The sequence below is a fragment of the Euprymna scolopes genome, chromosome 25, assembly GCF_053919585.1.
Source record: "Euprymna scolopes isolate OS-2025 chromosome 25, ASM5391958v1, whole genome shotgun sequence".
Taxonomy (NCBI): domain Eukaryota; kingdom Metazoa; phylum Mollusca; class Cephalopoda; order Sepiida; family Sepiolidae; genus Euprymna; species Euprymna scolopes.
Genome location: NC_136506.1, coordinates 66,609,546 through 66,628,698, shown reverse-complemented (window position 1 = coordinate 66,628,698; position 19,153 = coordinate 66,609,546). Strand labels below are relative to the sequence as shown.

Here is a 19,153-nt window from a genome sequence, read left to right as displayed (position 1 = left end):
ATAAGAACCATGGATATAAGTGTAACCCGGATATAAGAGAGCTATACTGCCCGGAGACTAAGTCTCTTATATACGGGTTACATTGTATAAAGTATTTTCATATGTATAACTAAAAGAAAAATAAAGTACTTCAACAACAAGCAAACGATAAATGTTAAATCGATAGATTCCAACTCAAAAAAACACCAATTCTTCTCCCTGTGTCAGAAACATCATTTATGGAATGTACAGGACTAAACAAAAGAAAAGAGGCAAGAACTGCTGAAGTAAACCCAAGGTCAACTTTTTACTCTTCGATTACAAAAACTAAAAGATATCGTTTCAAATGCTTCAAGCAATGATACAAATTTAATTGCTAAATGTTACCAATAGCAACAAATTATTTTAAAGGAAATATAGTTGGGGAATGAGTCAAAAACTCAACATTGTTTTAACTACCCTTTTGACTTAACTTGAAGCAACATTCATACAGAATGGATAAAGTAGGCTCCTCCCATAGAACACACAGCATCCTGGATGAACATAAACCACGGAAAACGGTCCACTGCAGCCAAGATAATGATGAGCAGCCAATCCTAGAACCAACAGCGAACACCATAAACCTATGACCCGGAGTTGGGTTCAATGCCAGCATTGATGGAGTGTAATCAGGTCTTCAGCTGGAGCTGTTTCTTTGTGGATGAACTCTTGGGTTGCAGCACGCAGTGTGGCTGACCCAGCAAAGTCTTCGAGGAGATTGGTAAAAGAGAATGATCCTGCATTGCTTCCCTGTTTGGGTATTGGAAGAAAAAAATGGTGCCATTGGATCTGCAGAACTCAGTGATGGCAGTATAGGTTGAACACTTAGAACCTTCTGAGATCTGCAGCTCTCATTGGCTAGGTTTCACAGCTGTAGGGAAGGATTATTCAAACAAGTGCTTGAGAGATCCAGACTTTCGTGTTGTGATCTCAAATTGGTCACAAAAGTTTTTGTGACTTATTTGCATAAAAAGATAATCTATAATATAAATCTCACCTGTCTGTTTAAATGTATGTATGTATGTATGTATGTTAGTATGTGTGCCTAAAAATTTCGACAAAGGTGACAGATTTTCATGAGATCGGTATCATTTTGAAGCTCAACCCTTCGAACGACAAATATCGAAAACTTGGCTAAAAACATTAATTCTTTCACTCTCGACACTTTTCTACAGGAACGGGTCGCTTTTTTTCGATGATATTTTCGAAGGTTTTCCCCTCTTTCCAATTGATTAGCCTTAATTTAAACCTTCATCACTTCCGGTTTGGCGATGGATGCAACAGCAAAGATGTCACATTTTTTTTCACATTCTTTTCCTCCTTCACGGTACAGGTTCGAGCCTACCTGCCTACTACCACCTTTTTTTGTTTTGCTCCACACACACCTCCAATCACCTGGGCAATGCCAGGCACCCAGGCTAGTCTTTAATAAAAGTTAGAACCATTTTGATTACCATAAATATTGATTGTAAGGTACATAACCAGACTGGAAAAAACACATTTCATTTAATGGCCTGAATTCAAGTTTAAAATATAAACGCCCTTCATTAGATATATTTTAATTTTTCTTAAAACCATTTAAGCCTTAAATTTTGGACATTTTCTAGAATGCCACATCTGGGGAGTTTTTTTTTTTAACACAAATCACCACTTATCAAGGCTTGGAGGCTACTCAAGGATAAGGGTTAATGGGTATATATTAGTCATTGTGATTATAGCATAGTAAACATAAGGAGTGGGAATTTTGTAAATTGGATTACTTGGGGGGAGGTTCATCAAGAACTTGTTTACGTTGGACTTGAAGACAATCAGAGTGTAGTCAGCTGGAAAGCAGGCAAACGGAAGAGAATGCCACAGGCGTGCAGTTCTAAGAAAGAAGCTTTGTTCACAGAATCTACATTTAGGTTTAGGCACAGATAAAATGTGTGGAAAATTGTTGATAGTGGTTTTGGCTAAACAGAATGTTTTTCATGAAAGTTTGGTGAGGGGGGGACCATAGATTGAAGCTCAGACGAGCACTTGCTGTGAAAATAATGATAAAGCAGAGACAGGCTCACAACGTCTCTTCTGTGGAAAAGAGGTTGCAGGGAAGAGAAAAGAGCATCCCCCACAAAAGCTACGAAGTCTATTTTGAACTGTCAAGACAGGTGCTCAGAAAATCCTCTCCTTCCTCGACAGGGTACAAAACCAACTTCAGCATCTAGTAGGTGATGTCCCTTTTCATCCCTCTGCAGCCTGTTATTTTCCTGGCAGGTGCTCGATAGAGATTAACTCTATGATCCCCCTCCGCCGGTAAGTCTTTCATGACAAACACCCGACTAGCTACCCTATCAGCAATTTCCCTTACTCTCTACCTGTGCCTAAATCTAAGTGAAAATTCCATGAGCACGATACCACTTGGCTGCTTCCCAAGTGACTATGACATGGTCATTTTAAAGTCCAACATGAACAGGTTTTTGAAGAGCCGGCCTCTAAAATAAATTATCAAATTTCAATTACAGTACACATTAACCTTTATCCTTGAGTAGCCTCCAGACCTTGATGAGTGAGGACTATACGAAGTAAAAAAAAAAAAAAATTTTTTTTAAATCCTTGGATCAAGGATTCTAGACATAATGTATAGTATTATCTTGATTTTCATCTTAGTAAAAAAGACATAAAGGTGGTGCAAAACACGTTTTACCCATCCTGCGATAGCTATTTTTTTTTATAGATATCACTCCACACAAAGTATGAAGCCACTTCATTTATAAAGAGCTAACAAGAATAGATGATTATCACAACAGGAGATTCCTATTGGCCTTAGTCTTGAAAAGACCAAGGCTATAGGTAGGAGGAAAACAGTCAACAGGAAGAGAATTTCACGAGATTACAATTCTTGAAAGAAGCTACTGGAATAGGAAGCTGTATTACAAGGAATAGCAAATAGTAGACAACTAGACCAACGAGTCAAATGAGCTGGAACAAAGGAAGCAGGGAATAGATTAGACAATTTTGAAGAACACATGAGATAGTAGTTATAAAAAAAAAGACAGACTAGCAACATTACGTCTGTAAGATAGAGGTTGTAGAGAAATTCTGGTGTCATAAGTTCGATCCTCACTATCACCCATGCTGATGATGGCTGAGAGCTAGAACTATGCATGCCCATGAGTATACCTTTTATGCATGTAATAATAAATAATAATAAAAAATAAAACTATGCCCAATAAAAAAAAATAAAATGACTTATTCATATATATGAATAACAAAAAACACTAAGGTAGTGAAAAAAAATAAGTGTTTCAAAACTTGATATCGCTTAAAATACAAATCATATATATATATATATATATATATATATATATATATATATATATATATATACACACACACACACACTATTATATAAAATGGAACTTCACTTTGTCTGTGTGTGGAAGTTCGTTCTCTATGGACTTGAAAACGGCAGAGTCGATTTTTATGAAATTTCACACATCGTAACTTTATGTGCCTGGCAGTGCTCATAAATAGGTTTTGTATCGGAAGGTCTTCAATAAGTATCAATAATTGAAGTAATCTGATAAAAGGAGGAACAGACGAGTTTGAACAAAGTTAACACCTTACACAGTCTAACATCAAATGCATTTGAGAAGTTTTCTTACCACATAAGCCGAAAGGCCCAACATAAAATAAACAGTATATATTTGATATGACAGAAGCGCATTCGAAATGAATTTTGTTTAGAGCACAACTGAAGCATGATACTCGACTTTTGCATTTTAAACATTTTAAATGCAAGCCATTATATCTAAAAAGTACTTTTATAAAATCAACAGTAGGTTCTATACAGTGCAATGTATTGTGGACTAAGTCAGTGCTCATGTAAGCTTCCTCCCAGTACACTGCGATGGGTCCTCAACTAGAGCAAGCAATCAATCGATTTGATCGAAAAATGGGCGATTTCATTGATTTTGGTGGCAATAAAAATATAGGAGTGTTAAAAATTCATTGATCACTATTATTCAATCCCAGGCAACGTCGGATCTCTCTGCTAGCATATATATATATATATATATATATATATATATATATATATATATATATATATATATATACATACACACACATACTAGATAGATAGATAGATAGATAGATAGGGAGATAGATAGAGAGATAGATAGAGGAAGAGCGAGAGGGGGGGGGGAGTGTGTGTGTGTGCTCGAACATCAGGTTTCACAAAATCAAAATATGATTTATAATAGGCTACAAATGAACCGACTTTTTTTTAATGTATATTTGTACTTGCGTAGAAGACAACTTTGCGCCTGTCAAGTTCCAATTTGTTTTTTTGTTTCAATGTTGACTATTAAGCAGCTATTTTTACCGGCTAAAAGACCAAATGGAATTTGTTCTACAGGTCCAAATCTCCTATATGTCAAGTTTCAAGTCTTTAGACCAAGAACTGACAGGAGTTTGGTATAAACCGTTCCTCGGACAGACACAGTAACTTTTATAGATTGAAATAAATGAACGCATATAGATTACAAATGACTAAGTAAAGAAAAATAAACTGCTTTTTGATTAATTTTTCCCCCAACTGTATTTCCGTTCAAATGATTTACGTCGGTAATATTAATGGTTACTCCAGATCATTATTAACAGCATTTAATTAATATGGTATCGTATTGTCATTAAATAGTTACTTGGACCAAATTATAAAACTATAACTAATTTAGTTAAGATAATGTTCTTTTAATGACAGCCATCTTAAAGCAGACAAGTTCAAGATAACCATCATTTTAAATGTTGCTATTAATCACGAGGTGAACAAATAGTTTTTAGTAAAAAAAAAAATTTTTAAATGTCAGACCTCCTCATGAATTTATTTAAAATAATTGTGGAAGTTAAAATGCTTATAACTTCTATTAAATGTTTTAAAATTTAACGCAAATAGGTCACAAATTAGGATAAAAAAAAATAAATAAAAATAAAATGGCTATTTTTTTTTACTTTTTTTCCACCTCAACACTCATCTGTAAAATGACGACTTTTATAGATTTTTGGGTTTGTATTACTGTACACAGATTCGAAAAAGTGGTCAAAAAACAAATATATAACAAATAAATGTTATCAAAGGCAAGATAAGTTACTTTTCTACCAAACTGGATATATTTTTCGTGTTTTTATTCAATGTAACATGTTTATTCAGCTCGAAAACCATACAGTGTTTACCGATGTATTGGAACATTCAAGATGGCGTCTTATTCTCTCTTTAACACGGTAAGTGTGGGAAAAGATGTTATAAATAAAAAACCGGATAAAATACTGTTAAAAACTCGCTCAATATATGTTACCGTGACATAGGTTGACATATATTCGGCAGGTTTTTAATAGTATTTTGTATAGTTTTTAATTTATAACACCTTTTTCCATACTTACGGTGTTAAAGAGGGTGTGAGACGCCATCTTGAATTTTCGTATACATCGGTAAACACTGTATGTTTTTCGAGCTGAATAAATATGTTACATTAAATAAAAACACAAAAAATATATCCAGTTTGGTAGAAAAGTAACTTATCTTGCCTTTGATAACATTTATTTGTTATATATTTGTTTTTGTTTTTTTGACAACTTTTTCGAATCTATGTGTACAGTAATACAAACCCGATTTTCGAGTATGCTGAAAACGAATATTGCATTTAAATTTGGCGCAGACAAGTAGTGTTTTGGATATTGACCTTTATTATTTTGTGTAATCTAGTATGTTTTACCAAAGGCCATGTTTTTTCACCAACTGAAAAGTAATGCGCCTGCGTATTACGAAATACCCCGTCCTCCTCAATGGCGAACACCACCACTGATATTTTGACAATTTTGGAAAAGAAAATGTCTTAATAGCCAGAAAACTACTTGTCTGCGCTAACTTTAAATGCGATACTCGTTTTCAGCATATCCGAAAACCTTTAAAGTCGTTATTTTAAAAGGTGAGTGTTGTGTTGAGGTGGAAAGAAAGGAAATTTAGCATAAATTGTTTTTGACTAATTACACAATTGTATTTCTCGTAAAATAATTTACGTCGCCAAGTAATAACGTTCACTCCCAAGTTTCAAAGGTATCAGTATTATTTTTTATTTTTTTTTAATAAACTATGATATGAGTGAGGTAGGTGATACACGGTTTTATATCGTATTTCTTATCTTTTTGTTTTTGCTAATGATGAAGCATCCTAACGGATGGAAACGTTCACCTGCCATTTCAGAAACTTTAGTCGAGGGATGTTTTAAAGATTTTAAATTTTAACCATTCCGTTAAGTGTAATTGTTTGTATTTCTCTTGCATTTGGTTCCCCATGTATATTTGTCAGATAGCTTTTGAAATTCTTTTTCATTAGTCCGACTGTTCCTCCTGTAATTAATGAAATGATGGAGATCTTCCTAGGATTCCAGTTTCTTTTCATGTCATACATAAAACCTAGGTATTTCGTTATCTTTTCCCTCTCAGCTCTGTTTAGGGTCACTGAATTCAACTAGGGTTGCTATTTTATCCCTCTTATCTCCTATCACTAGATTAGGTTTAACAGCTCAGTTTTCTAAGTACGTAGCTAGCTGTGTGTGTGTGTGTGTGTGTGTGTGTGTGCGTGTGTGTGTATTTATATTTATGCATAATTACACACGCATGCACGTGTCGCCTTCTAGAGACTGACTGCCTGCTGACATCCTCACCTAGACGAATAATCAACATATTTTTCTGGGAATATGCAAATGGGGGGTGGGGGGACTAAAAATGGCCACAGTCGACTAGCCCTTCCGATAAGGATCAAAGTATGGTATCAGTTACAGTAAAAAGCTTTCTGAACTGGGACAATTTTTGTTTTTCTTCCTAATTCAGGATGTTTTGGGGGAGGGGGGTCTGGATAACCTCACCTCCACAGTAAAATCCAATATTGTTTTAGACTTCATGGGGAGAACCAGGATCAAAGTGTAGTATCAATCGAAAAAGGGGGAATCCTATTCGGACGGCAAGCAAGTAAATAAAAACCCGATTTGTAATCGACTTCAAAATGAAATCGATCGGTGTCTACGATAAAAAAAAAAAAAATGAATGAAATAACTTTGCAAGATGAAAAACGGGCATAATTTAAAAAAAAATAAATAAAATAAAATTAAAAAAAAAAAAAGGTTCTTTATACGATAAGGTTGTGTGTGAAAATTAATAATGAGGATTCAACTGGATTCATAAAATTAATTTTGGTTTTAACCAAACCACAAATTACCAATCGGCAGTTCAATTTCGAATAGTCACGCTATATATATATATATATATATATATATATATATATATATATATATATCAGTGACTGATGCTTCTTCTTCGGTGCTGATGATGCAGTGCACTATCGTGCTATTTTTTTTAATCGTATTTTCAACAAATTCGTGTTTTATGATATCTTTTTTATTATTCAATTGTTAGGTGAACGTACAGAATAGTTACAAAACAGTGTTTTGAAAACACCATCCCCTCTGCTAAGAATGGCTTTCTAAATAGCATTATTTTGGCACGATAACATAAGTCTACTTCTAAAATCTATATTTTGATGATTTTAGAAAAATTCCCGTCCCATGCACATACTAAATTACAATGATCAAAAAAAAATTTTGAATGTAATTTGTTCGTATTAAAGGGATGGTTTCAATCCGGCTTACACCACGACCGGTGTTCATCGAAAAAGTACGCTTAACTCGTTTTAATTATAAATTAGTCATTAAATTACAGTTTTATTTATGAAAACAAATTTATCATAAAGCGGTGTAAATAGAAAATGTCTCCCTTAAAATTTTATCCGTTTTCTAGCCGTATTTACCCGGTATTGCCAGGGAGGATGGCTTAGAAAGAAATAATTAAAATTCATCATGTTTACAATTTTTTAACTGAATTTTAATCTAACTTTATTTCAATAACTCATTTTGTTTAATATCAATGTTGCAATATAGGCGAGAGAAACACACGCACACGAGAGGTTATATGATCCCGTTATCACGAACAGTTTCTTTGAAGTCGCGTTCGATACAAACGAAACGAATAAAGCTGGCGTTAAATTTCACGTGATAAGGTAATAATCAGTCATGTTTACAATTTCGTCTTTTTTTAGAGGAGATTTTTGGCGGACCTGTACGAGAGTGCCCACCGCCTAAAAATGCGTATGTTTCACCTTTTTTTAAGTTTTTTTTTTCTCCAATGGTTACCATAGATTACAGATTAAAAAAAAAAAAATTAATGACTTAAGGGGATTCACTTTCTCGTTATAATCACGTGACACGTTGGTAAAAAAATGGACAGTAAGTCAGGTAGCACTGAACTGAAGTAGAACGTTATAAGGAGAAAGTGAACCCCCTTCAAAATTATTTACTTTTTATAATTATTTTTTCTGCTAATACGATTACGTCTGAAATCTATGATAATAGCCGGGGGGGGGGCTTATAAAAAATTAAAAAAAAAAAACGTAAAAAACACGCATTTTTACGGAGATGGTGGGGCACTCTCGTACAGGTCCGCCGATTTTTAAAAACATGTTTTGAGTTTTTCGATATTTTTTTATTATTTCAATTGTTAATAGAATTCAATTTGTATTTATGTTACGTATTGGCGATAAACACACGATCCGGTCTGATAGTTTTATTAATGCAGAGATAACTTAAAATACCGAACTTTTTTTTTTGTTGTTGTTTTTTTTTTTTTTACATGCATCATCACCATTTATCAAGGCCAAGAGGCCACTCGAGGACTTGTTTTGTTTATTATATCGTGGCCGTTTCCGAAAATGATTTCGAAGCTTTTAAGTTATATATTAGATCTAAATTTAGATTTGAATAAAAAAGAAAAAAGCTAAATATTATTCACAGTAGAGAAGAAAGGCATGGATTTTCGGGTGTCCTAGTCGTATAAAACAACCCTTCTATCATGACCAAAAAAAGTGAGTTTAGTAATTATTCATAGATTAAAAACACGCATATTTTTTTTTTCTTCTTTAGTTCTAGAATTCTATTTACACCAAAAATAGTAAAGTAAAATGGCTGGCAGCCGTTTTTGGCCCGTTTACTTCGTGATAACTCAAAATTGATTTTCAAGCCTTTAAACTACCTAAGATGAAGAAATATACGTCATGATGAAGAAATAACTCAAAGCCGGGTAAATTTTTCTTTTGTTGTTTATTTTAGGAGGAAGGGGGGTACTTTTACCCCCCCCCCACTCTACCTGCCGACAGGTAGGAATGGTAATATTACTTACACACGTTATATATATATATATATATATATATATATATACACACACACACACACACACACACACGACTTACACACAGCGATGATGATGGCGAGCAATAATTAAGGGAGCAGTAGGAGGAGGCGAGAAAACAAACGGAGTAGGAGACGAGGAGGGATAATTAATTACTATCATTCCGTAAGGAAAGAAATAAATTTTTTAACGAAATTTAAATATTTAAAAAAGAGAAAATAATAATCTATTCTTTTGTTTAGTTAAAAAAAAAAAAAATGAACCGTTTTTCTTTTATTAGTAACACGATGTAAGTGATGAGGTTACTGCGTTGAGTCGAGTGTGAGGAAAGAGGAAAAACTATAAACAAAGACAGAGGATGAGGAGCGACGACTGGGGTTAGCATGGAGAGACTTTTATAGAGAGAAAAGGAGTGAAATGTGATGACAATTAGGGAGGGGGATCTAATGCCATGTTTTTTTGTTTTTCCATTCGGAGAGAATTCGTTAAATTCGACAGATGCGATGCTTTTTGCGGTTAATTTGCACTCACCGTTTCCAAAAGGTGGCAGAAGATAGAGAAGGCAGCAAATGGAAATTTCCTTGAAATGAAGTTGATTTTCTTATGAAGTAAATCCCGTTTTGCGTTGATCTAGTGCTATGGTCGGCATCTGAGCTACTGGTTCGCCTGCCGACTTCTCCTCTGTCTGAAGAAGAAGAAGAACGCGTCGTTGGGAATAAACCGCTGCTCAGCTGCTGCTGCTACCGCCGTTGCCGCCATGCTAGGGTTGTTATAACACGACCCTCCTCCCCGTCACTTCTCTCTCTCTCTCTCTCTCTCTCTCTCTCTCTCTCTCTCTCTGACGAATATTTTATTATCTTTCTCTCTTTTTGTTTTTACTTTGTTCAACTCTCTTCCCTTCTCTCTCCGTTCGTCTCTCTTTCTTTCTCTCTTTTTGGACACACATACACGCGCGTGCACACGCACACACACACACACGCACGCGCACTCGCTCTTGTTCCCCTTTCTACCCCCTCCCTCTCCTAGTTTCGATTATTTTTGCTTTTTCTTCTGTTCAACTTTTCCTCCCTTTCCTCTCTCTTTCTTTGATTGACCCTTTCTCTTCCCTCTTCTCTTTATTTTCCCCTCCCCATACTCTCTCTCTATCTACCTTCCTCTCTCTCTCTCTCTCTCTCTCTCTCTCTCTCTCTCTGTTTAGCTTTCGTATTTCCCTTTTCTTTCTTTTTGTATTTCTCTCTTTCAATCTTTTCCCTCCTAAACTGAAAGATGTGGCAGGGGTTTGAAGGGGTCTCATGAATATTAATTAGTTGTCCTATCAGCAGTAGCTGGTCTATTACTAGCGGCTTATCTCGCCTTGAGACCAGCGCAAACACTGACCTTACAATATCACCAGTATCAACTGACTTGGCCGTTTTTATGTATACTTTCTGGGCATTATTATATAATAACAACTCGTGCCAGCATATCCTGTAAACAAACCAATGCATTTTTAGAAGAATTATGAAATATTCGTATTATTTGGATTTTTCGGACTACTATTCTCATCTTGAGGGTCATTTTCACAACATTTCGGTCGATGTAACCTTCGACCTTCTTCAGATGTATCTTGTTGAACTTGGGAATGTTTCTGTCCAACTCAGGAATTTGGACAGAATGTCAAATGGAAGCCTTTATTTATTTCACGGGAGTAGCATACTTTCGTCTCATCTCATGACTGTATAGAGCTCCTAAATATTAATTCGCAACTGTATTTCAATCAACCACACTGAAAATTGAACCTTCAACCTTCAGGAAAATATCACTTTTTACAATAGAAGAATACAAATAATACCAATCCTCATCCCAAAACTCAGAAACGTTATGAAATTTTAATAAAAATTTTGTATTCAATAAAGGGAACACGTTTCCAAAGAATATACGTTTGATGGAATTTAAGTTTGTGTCAAATTTATTGCAGAGGCTATTCACCTAGAGAATTTTAGCCGATGCTTAGACAAGGCTGATGTGACGCTTAGGTAGCGCCACTCCTTTGGTCACCTGGGTGTTTGATCTTAAAAATAGAGCAATAGCAAACGAGGAATGAGGAAACTGGATTACATGAAAGGTTGGATTAATAAGGATGGGCATTTCTGTTATCTGGACAACAGAAAATGTTGGGTCATCAGGTGTGGAGGATCTGGACAATATGAGCGGCTGGATTGACAGGAATGAGGAAAGTGATACCTGGACAGCAGAAAGATCTCTAGAACTTGGACGGCATGAGATATCATTACATGGAGATGGAAGTGGGCATCCCTGAAGCAAGTTACTTCAGGTAAATCCAGTTCGTGTAGATGTAGCTAAAAACAAAATTGACAAGAACAGGTAGTTAAGACATCTATAGGAATTGGAAAGGCAGGACGTCAACAAGTACTGAAAAAGTAGCTGCCAGAAGAGACAAGTGTTGGAAGGAGCTGGAGCCACTAGAGGAGGAGCTGGAGCCACTAGAGGAGGAGCTGAAGCCACTAGAGGAGGAGCTGGAGAAAAAAATCTGTGTGGTAAGGTGCAATCAACAGCAACAAAGGAGAAGGTTTCAAGGTCAGGGATCAAGGCCCTTAAATCAGCTCAAAATAGACACTCCTTTTTGGTGACTTCTACTGGTACAACATTTTGATGAGATCAGATTGGTTTGGATTGAGTGATGATGCAAAAAAAAAGTGTGTTAATTTCTGTCACATGGATTAAAGCACTCAAGGATTAATCATCCCTTTGTATTAGGAGTGTTACAACATAAAGATAGTTGGCATGAGGACGAAGATGTTGAATGATTAAACATTCGGAGTTTTGCATTATTTGTATTCTTCGGACTACTGTTCTTATCTTTAGTGTTATTTTTACAACGTTTTCAGTTGATGTAACCTATGATCTTCTTCACGTGTATCTTGTTGAACTTGATAATCTTTCTGTCAAACTTGTGAATCTGCACAGAATTTTAACAGAACCCTTTATTTAATCTGCAGGAGGTAGCTTGCTCTCGTTCCATCAGCCATGATTGGATAAAAGTCCTAACTAATACACAATTTAATGATTTGCAACCTCCAGAAGAGTGTAACTTTACATTTAAATTTTACCAAATACTTTATCCGCTAGGCCACAGGTTCTAGTATGAATTTTAAGAACCCTAAACCTATTTTGTTTCTAGTTGTACAATTTTACTACTTATCATTATATATCAGTATTTATTACTACACATTATTACTATGCACACACACACACGCACACACACACACATGCACACACACACACACACACATATTTATATATATTGTTAGTTATCATCCCAAGATGTGAAGATGTATCTATTTCACACTCATAATATTTTATGCATATGTTAATGTAATACGTCTTACACATGTTTCGTTGAATAGCGGAAATTCATCAAACAATTCATCGGAGACAAATACGTGTTCTTCGGAAAAACAGTTGAGAGTATATATATATTTTTATTTATCTATGCCCCCAAAAAGATGTAATTGATTTTTAAATATATTTTCTTTGTATTTGCTAAATAATAATATTATTTAGAATTAGATCTAATATTTGCTAATGACTTTTCCTCTGAGGAGATGAGCCTACGAGGGGCGGGCAATAAGTAATACCCCTGACCCACTTCCCATTGCAGTAGAGCAACGAAACTTGGCACAGTTATTACTCTTTCTTTACATAGGAACCACTCAGAGTTATGCATTTCTCCCATTGTTTGATGCAGCTCTGGAGACCGTTTTTGTAGAACACCCCAGGTTGGTCCTCCAACCACGACGTGACTTCAGAAATCAAGGCTGCATCATCTGGGAAATGCTTTCCTTTCAAAAACAACTTCATGGCTGGGAAGAGGTGAAAATCAGAGGGTGCAAGGCCAGGAGAGTAGGGAGGATGGGGAAGGATTTCATCATCACAAGCCCTGTGCTTCTGATCTGACAACATGCGAGTTGTGGACCGGAGCGTTGTCCTGCAGGAGGAGGGTACCTTTGCTGATCTTGCCCTGCCTCTTGATTTTGATAGCTTCCCTTAATTTTTTCAAAAGTGAAGCATAATAGGCTCCTGTAATTGTGGTACCCTTTGCCAGGAAATCTGTCATCACTACTCCGTCCTGGTCCCAGAATACTGTGAGCATGACTTTGCCAATGGAGGGCTGCACCCTTACCTTCTTTGGAGATGGTGAGTCCAAGTGCTTCCAATGCATTGACTGGGCTTTGGTCTCTGGATCATAGTGATGGACCCAGGTTTCATCTTGCATAATCAGTCTTTTGAAAAACTTTGACTCATCTTCTTGGCACATCTCCAAATTCATCCTCGAGCACTCGACGCGTTTTCGCTTCTGGAATGGTGTGAGCAATCTGGGAATCCATCTGGCAGACACCTTATGCATATGCAAATGGTCATGAATGATAGTTTCCACAGATCCTGTACTATTCTTGACATCTTGGGCTATTTGGCAAATAGTAAGGCGCCGATCTTTCAAAATGGCAGTCTCAACTTGACGGACAGATCCCTCATCAATGGCAGAAGGGGGGGTCGACCAGGTCTGGGAGCTGTTTCCACAGACTTCCGGCCATGTTTGAATTCACGATGCCAGCGTTTTACAAGGTCATATGATGGGGCATTATCACCATAAGTTTCTTTCATTTCATCAAAAGTCTCCTGTGGTGTGTGTCCTTTCAAATACAAAAACCGGATCACTGCTCGACTTTCAACAGGCTCCATTTCACACCTGACTCAGTTCAAACACCTGTAAAACAGAAACAATAATTAGTTCAAAGCTGTAATTTGTCACATAACCCGTAGAGCAATAAATCGTTGAACATGCAAAATTTCAGCTAGATCAGACAACTGGAAGTGGGCCAGGGGCATTATTTATTGCACGCCCCTCGTACATCGAAAATCCATGAGTTAACGAAAAAATCTGATCTGTATTCTTTTTTCAAACAATAAATTTCTACTCTGAAAATTGATGTTTTTCTGAATGAAATTTAAACAAAAACACTATATATATATATATATATATATATATATATATATATATATATATATATATATATAATTTTAGTCATTCAATAAATTTATGAAAAAGAAATTATGACGTGAAATGGTTAAATTTCAAATCAAAACATTTTTATAATTCTATGGAAGACAAAAAATACATTTGAAATATTATAACTCCTTATCCTATAGGATTTCGATGTCTACCATCTCTTCAGAGGAGAAAATATTAGCAAATAATTATAATGGTTTACACCTTATTTGCTAAAATCAGTGAGACATAGAAAATACAATTAAAAGTTTTTTTTTTTAAGTATTTAAATATCATAGAGTAAGGGAAGTTAATAAAAAGGATATAAAAATTCACATTCAAATTGCATGGTGAAATCCAAAGTGAATTTCTTTGATAGCAGTGTGGTAAAATGATCCCATCTGTATTTTGAGTAATCTACATCACAAGGTAATAGTCCGAAGTAGACATTTTCCTGGAGAAATTTTCTTTGTTTATCTGAGTCCGGTAAAAAAAAAAAATTTATATATAGGTCCGGTGGATCTGTTTATTAATAAACATATAATTTAATATATTTAATATTTTTATAATTATAGAACATGAGCTTCAGATTCCACTCCAAAATAACTTCAAATTGTTAATAAAATAAAATAAAATAAAACCGCTTTCAGTAGACTGATTGTTAGATAATTTTATTCTGAAGTATATATATATATATATATATATATATATATATATATATATATATATATATATGCTAATTATTTGTTTTTGTTTTTGTGATACGTTTTGAATGGATTCAATTATTTATACGAAAGTGCATTTTTACCTATATGCGAGTTAGGAATAATTTTCCTTTTTACCAATTTGGTACCCCCAAATGGGGAGTGGCATATATATATTATTTTTTAAATATAATTATCCACTGACATGTGTTTCGTCGTGTACAAATCATCAGATTTGTTTTTATTTTTTTGATACATTTTGAATGAATCCAATTATTTATACAAAAGTGCATTTTTACTTAAATGTGAGTTGGGAATAATTTTACCTTTTTACCAATTTGGTAGCCCAAAAATCATAATTATTCTTTCTATACTCACAGACACTAGTGTTTCATGTTTACACAATTATTAGTGTAGGATGACAATTCGGGAGATTTGAACCCAGCTATGAAGCCACCTTTAACTTCATTTGCTAGGCTTCTACCACCGGGCCACCAAACAATTGCCACGAACATGAAGGGAATTAATTATTAATAAACACTCAATTCGGGTGTAGACATTAGACAATCCAGAGTGTTCAAACGTCAGAAGTCATGTATATGATATTATTTATTTTGCCTACTTATTGCTATATGTACAAGAATAAAAAAGCATTGGAAATGCAAAAGGATATAGGGATGGTATGCCAAAAAGTATACAAACAAGATAGCTATGAATGGCTAGCCACATGGAAATAGAATTGCATCCAAAGTATAGCCCTATAGCTTTTCTCCAATCTTCATTCCGTGCCATCATTACGGTTGTAAAAAGCTATAGGGCTATACTTTGGATGCAATTCTATTTCCATGTGCCTAGACATTCATAGCTATCTTGTTTGTATACTTTTTGGCATACCATCCCTATATCCTTTTGCATTTCCAATGCTTTTTTATTGTTGTTAATTAGTATTTTTACTTACAGTCTTATTTTTAAACTTACATTCATGATAGTATTGTCTTTATTAGGAGGCGGCTCATTGCCGCCTCCATTAGTAGCAGGTCGCTTCCTGCTGGGTTTTAGGTCTTTGGGTTTTAGGCCTTAGGAGTTGCCTCTTGGTCCTCCATCGGTTCTATATTACATAGAGAGTGCTACCGCCTCTCTGATAAAACAGTTAGAGTATTATAAAGTTCTAAAATGTTCATACCTTCACTATTAAATTTTTCTTGGTTCATTCTTTGGCGTTTTGGCAAAGATTTGGCAGTTTTTGATATTTATATTTATAATAGTTTGTGCATGAGACAGCTTTTTTCCCCTTGGGATCCCTGTTATACCGTGCTTTTGAGTCAGCACGTGAGGCAGCCTTCTTTTTTTCTGGTTCTTTGTTATAAAGAGCACGTGAGGCAGCCTTCTTTTTTTCTGGTTCTTTGTTATAAAGAGCATGTGAGGCAGCTTTTTTCTCCTCAGAATCCCTGTTATACCGTGCTTTTGAGTCAGCACGTGAGGCAGCCTTTTTTTTCTGGTTCTTTGTTATAAAGAGCACGTGAGGCAGTTTTTTTCCCCTCGGGATCCCTGTTATACCGTGCTTTTGAGTCAGCACGTAAGGCAGCCTTCTTTGCCTCAGGATTTGCATGATACTTAATTTTTATTATTTCAGCATTTTTCTGATAGTATTCTTTTTGCTCAGATAATACCTTGACTTTGTTTTTTTCATAGTCTATATTTCTCTGAGCTTTTTTACTACGTGCTGACTTTGGCATTTTTTATTAAATGTAAACATATAACACTTATGTGTATCTTACTATAATATCACTTATCTTATAGCAAGACAACTCTCATAGAATTGAGATACTGCCCTGTCACCAATAGTTAAAGTGTGGAACGGTATATACACCAATAGTGTAGTTGTTATCTTTATATGAAGTCCTAATCAGTGACAGTGTGAGGTTACTTGGTTAATTTATTGTAGTTTATTTTAGAAAACTTACTTGTTTTTATTAGTGGATTGTGTATAGTAGCCACAATATCTAGTTATTTTTGTGGCTAGGGCTTGGATTTTGATTCTTTTTGGTCAGCTTCCAGTGAGTTCTTAGAAGATGACTTTCTTGCAGTTTCTTTTGCGGTTAATTTAACTTATTTCCTTTGGCGTTTGGTGAGTTCTTAGAAGAACTGGTCTGATCTACTTTTCTTAGCGAGCGAAGAGATTCAGCTGCATTTAACAATGGTTGCTATAGTGTATTTTTGCGCATGCATGAGAATTTCAAGTTTCCTCCTTATTTTTCAATAGTTTGACAGTAGTCATGTGTCTTTCTGCCAAGAGCGACAGACGTCAGTGTTAGCCGTGATCGTCTAGAGGTTAGGACCCCACGTTGTGGCTGTGCTAACCGAGGTTCGAATCCTGGTCACAGCATTGACATTTTGTACATATTTTACAGTCCAAAATCTGAAGAATTATTTGTTTTTATAACATTGTTTTTTGACGTCGTACTTGCTGATAGGTTACTCTTATAACAATTTTGATCAACTGAGATAAAGATTTCGTGGTTTCATTAACACTGGTGGGTTACTGTTTAAAGAAAAAACCTTAACGTTCACCTCAAATATTCAGCGTCCAAGAAATATAGGCCACTGGCAAACTGGAACGTCTGTGAGCATCCGGTGTATTATTTGGAGCTGTCCCTTTTGAGAGAAGTTCCGTGTTTGAAGTGGTCTGTCTACATTGGGTATATAGTGTTTAAAACTTGTTATTACACGTAATCTTATTTAATTATGGAGTTAGCTAAAAAGCGATGGGTCACTGCACTTCTCCGTGTAAAAAGCAGTCGATTGATGTTTGAACTGTTGTCAGAGACCGTTCGTACACCGAGATACATCGTCTCAAAAGAAAGAAGAAAGAAGAAGAAAGAAGAAAGAAGAACAATTGACCATTTTTGTACCTTTTTTTTTTTTGCTCTCTTTTGACATTTTAACCGACGTTCTGACACTCGCTGGATTCGTAAGACGCTTCTCTGTAAGAATATGTGCTTTTTGAAACTTATAAGTTGATTTTAGTTGAGATTTGGATAGTTTTGTTTTGTAGGCGTATATAGGCGTGTACGGGCCATCCCTATATAGAGAGTGCTACCGCCTCTCTGATATACTTCTCTTTATATTATCTATTATCTAATCTATACTATTAATAAAATTCTAAATGTTTATTTATTTATGTGTGTGTGTGTGTATATACCAATAAAACTTTCGAACAGATGCACTAAATTAAAAAATTCTTTATTTCCCTGAAAGGTGTGAGTCCCTAGATTGCCTTTATGTCTATATGGTTCGTAACGAACAACACCGAGTTAAACAAAAGGCACAAAATAAGGTTTTTGGGGTCGTTTCGTAAACTTGTCGAAAAAGTTATCTGCCCATGTCAATGGAATTTAGCACTGTCTACATACAATCGCGGTAACATCTTTTGGCATATCGACAGGATTTGTGGCGCAATGGATAAGGCGTCTGATTACAGATCAGGAGATTCCAGGTTTGAATCCTGGCAAGTTCGTAATACTTTTAACCATTATGTTATCCAACGTTTACTTATTATCCTTACTCTTAGGGTATTTTTGTTTTTTCAGTGATTTTGTTTCGTGCATATGGGAATTTCCCATTTTCCAAGTTCACAGGGTAAGCGTTGATGGTAAGACGATGTTGAGTGTACTTGATGTTGAGTGTACTCGATTTTATGTTTGACGCTAGTTTATAATAATATCATGTCTCTGCTTTATCGTTATTTTCATGGAAAGTGTTCGACTGAGCTTCAATCTATGGTCCCCCCTCGCCAAACTTTCACAAGAAACACTAGACTAGCTGAAAACATTATCAATAATTTTCCCCACTCTTTATCTGTACCTAAACCTAAACATAGATTCCATGATCAAAGCTTCTTTCTTAGAACTGCACGTCTGTGGAATTGTCTTCCGTTTTCCTGCTTTCCAGCTGTCTATAATATGGTTGTCTTCAAGTCCAACGTGAACAAGTTTCTGATGAGCCGTCCCACTTAAGTTAACAAATTTACCGAACTTCCATTACTATTGATTACTATATTGTCCTTTTGACTACTCTACACTCTTTAACCCTTGTCCTTGAGTGG

At 35.4% G+C, this 19,153-nt stretch overlaps 1 protein-coding gene across 4 annotated transcripts in view; it reads right to left on the bottom strand.

Moving 5' to 3' along the window:
* LOC145247418 (uncharacterized) overlaps positions 1–10,127 on the bottom strand; it is a 226,428-nt gene extending 216,301 nt beyond the window's left edge. For 2 of the 4 annotated variants that reach the window (XM_080109172.1, XM_080109173.1), the window contains exon 1: positions 9,826–10,077. The gene's annotated coding sequence lies outside the window, so the exon portion shown is untranslated. Of the gene's footprint in view, positions 1–9,825 lie in introns of all 4 variants that reach the window. The other 2 variants (XM_080109176.1, XM_080109177.1) reach the window with 2 other exon arrangements.
* Between the last annotated feature and the right edge of the window lie 9,026 nt (positions 10,128–19,153).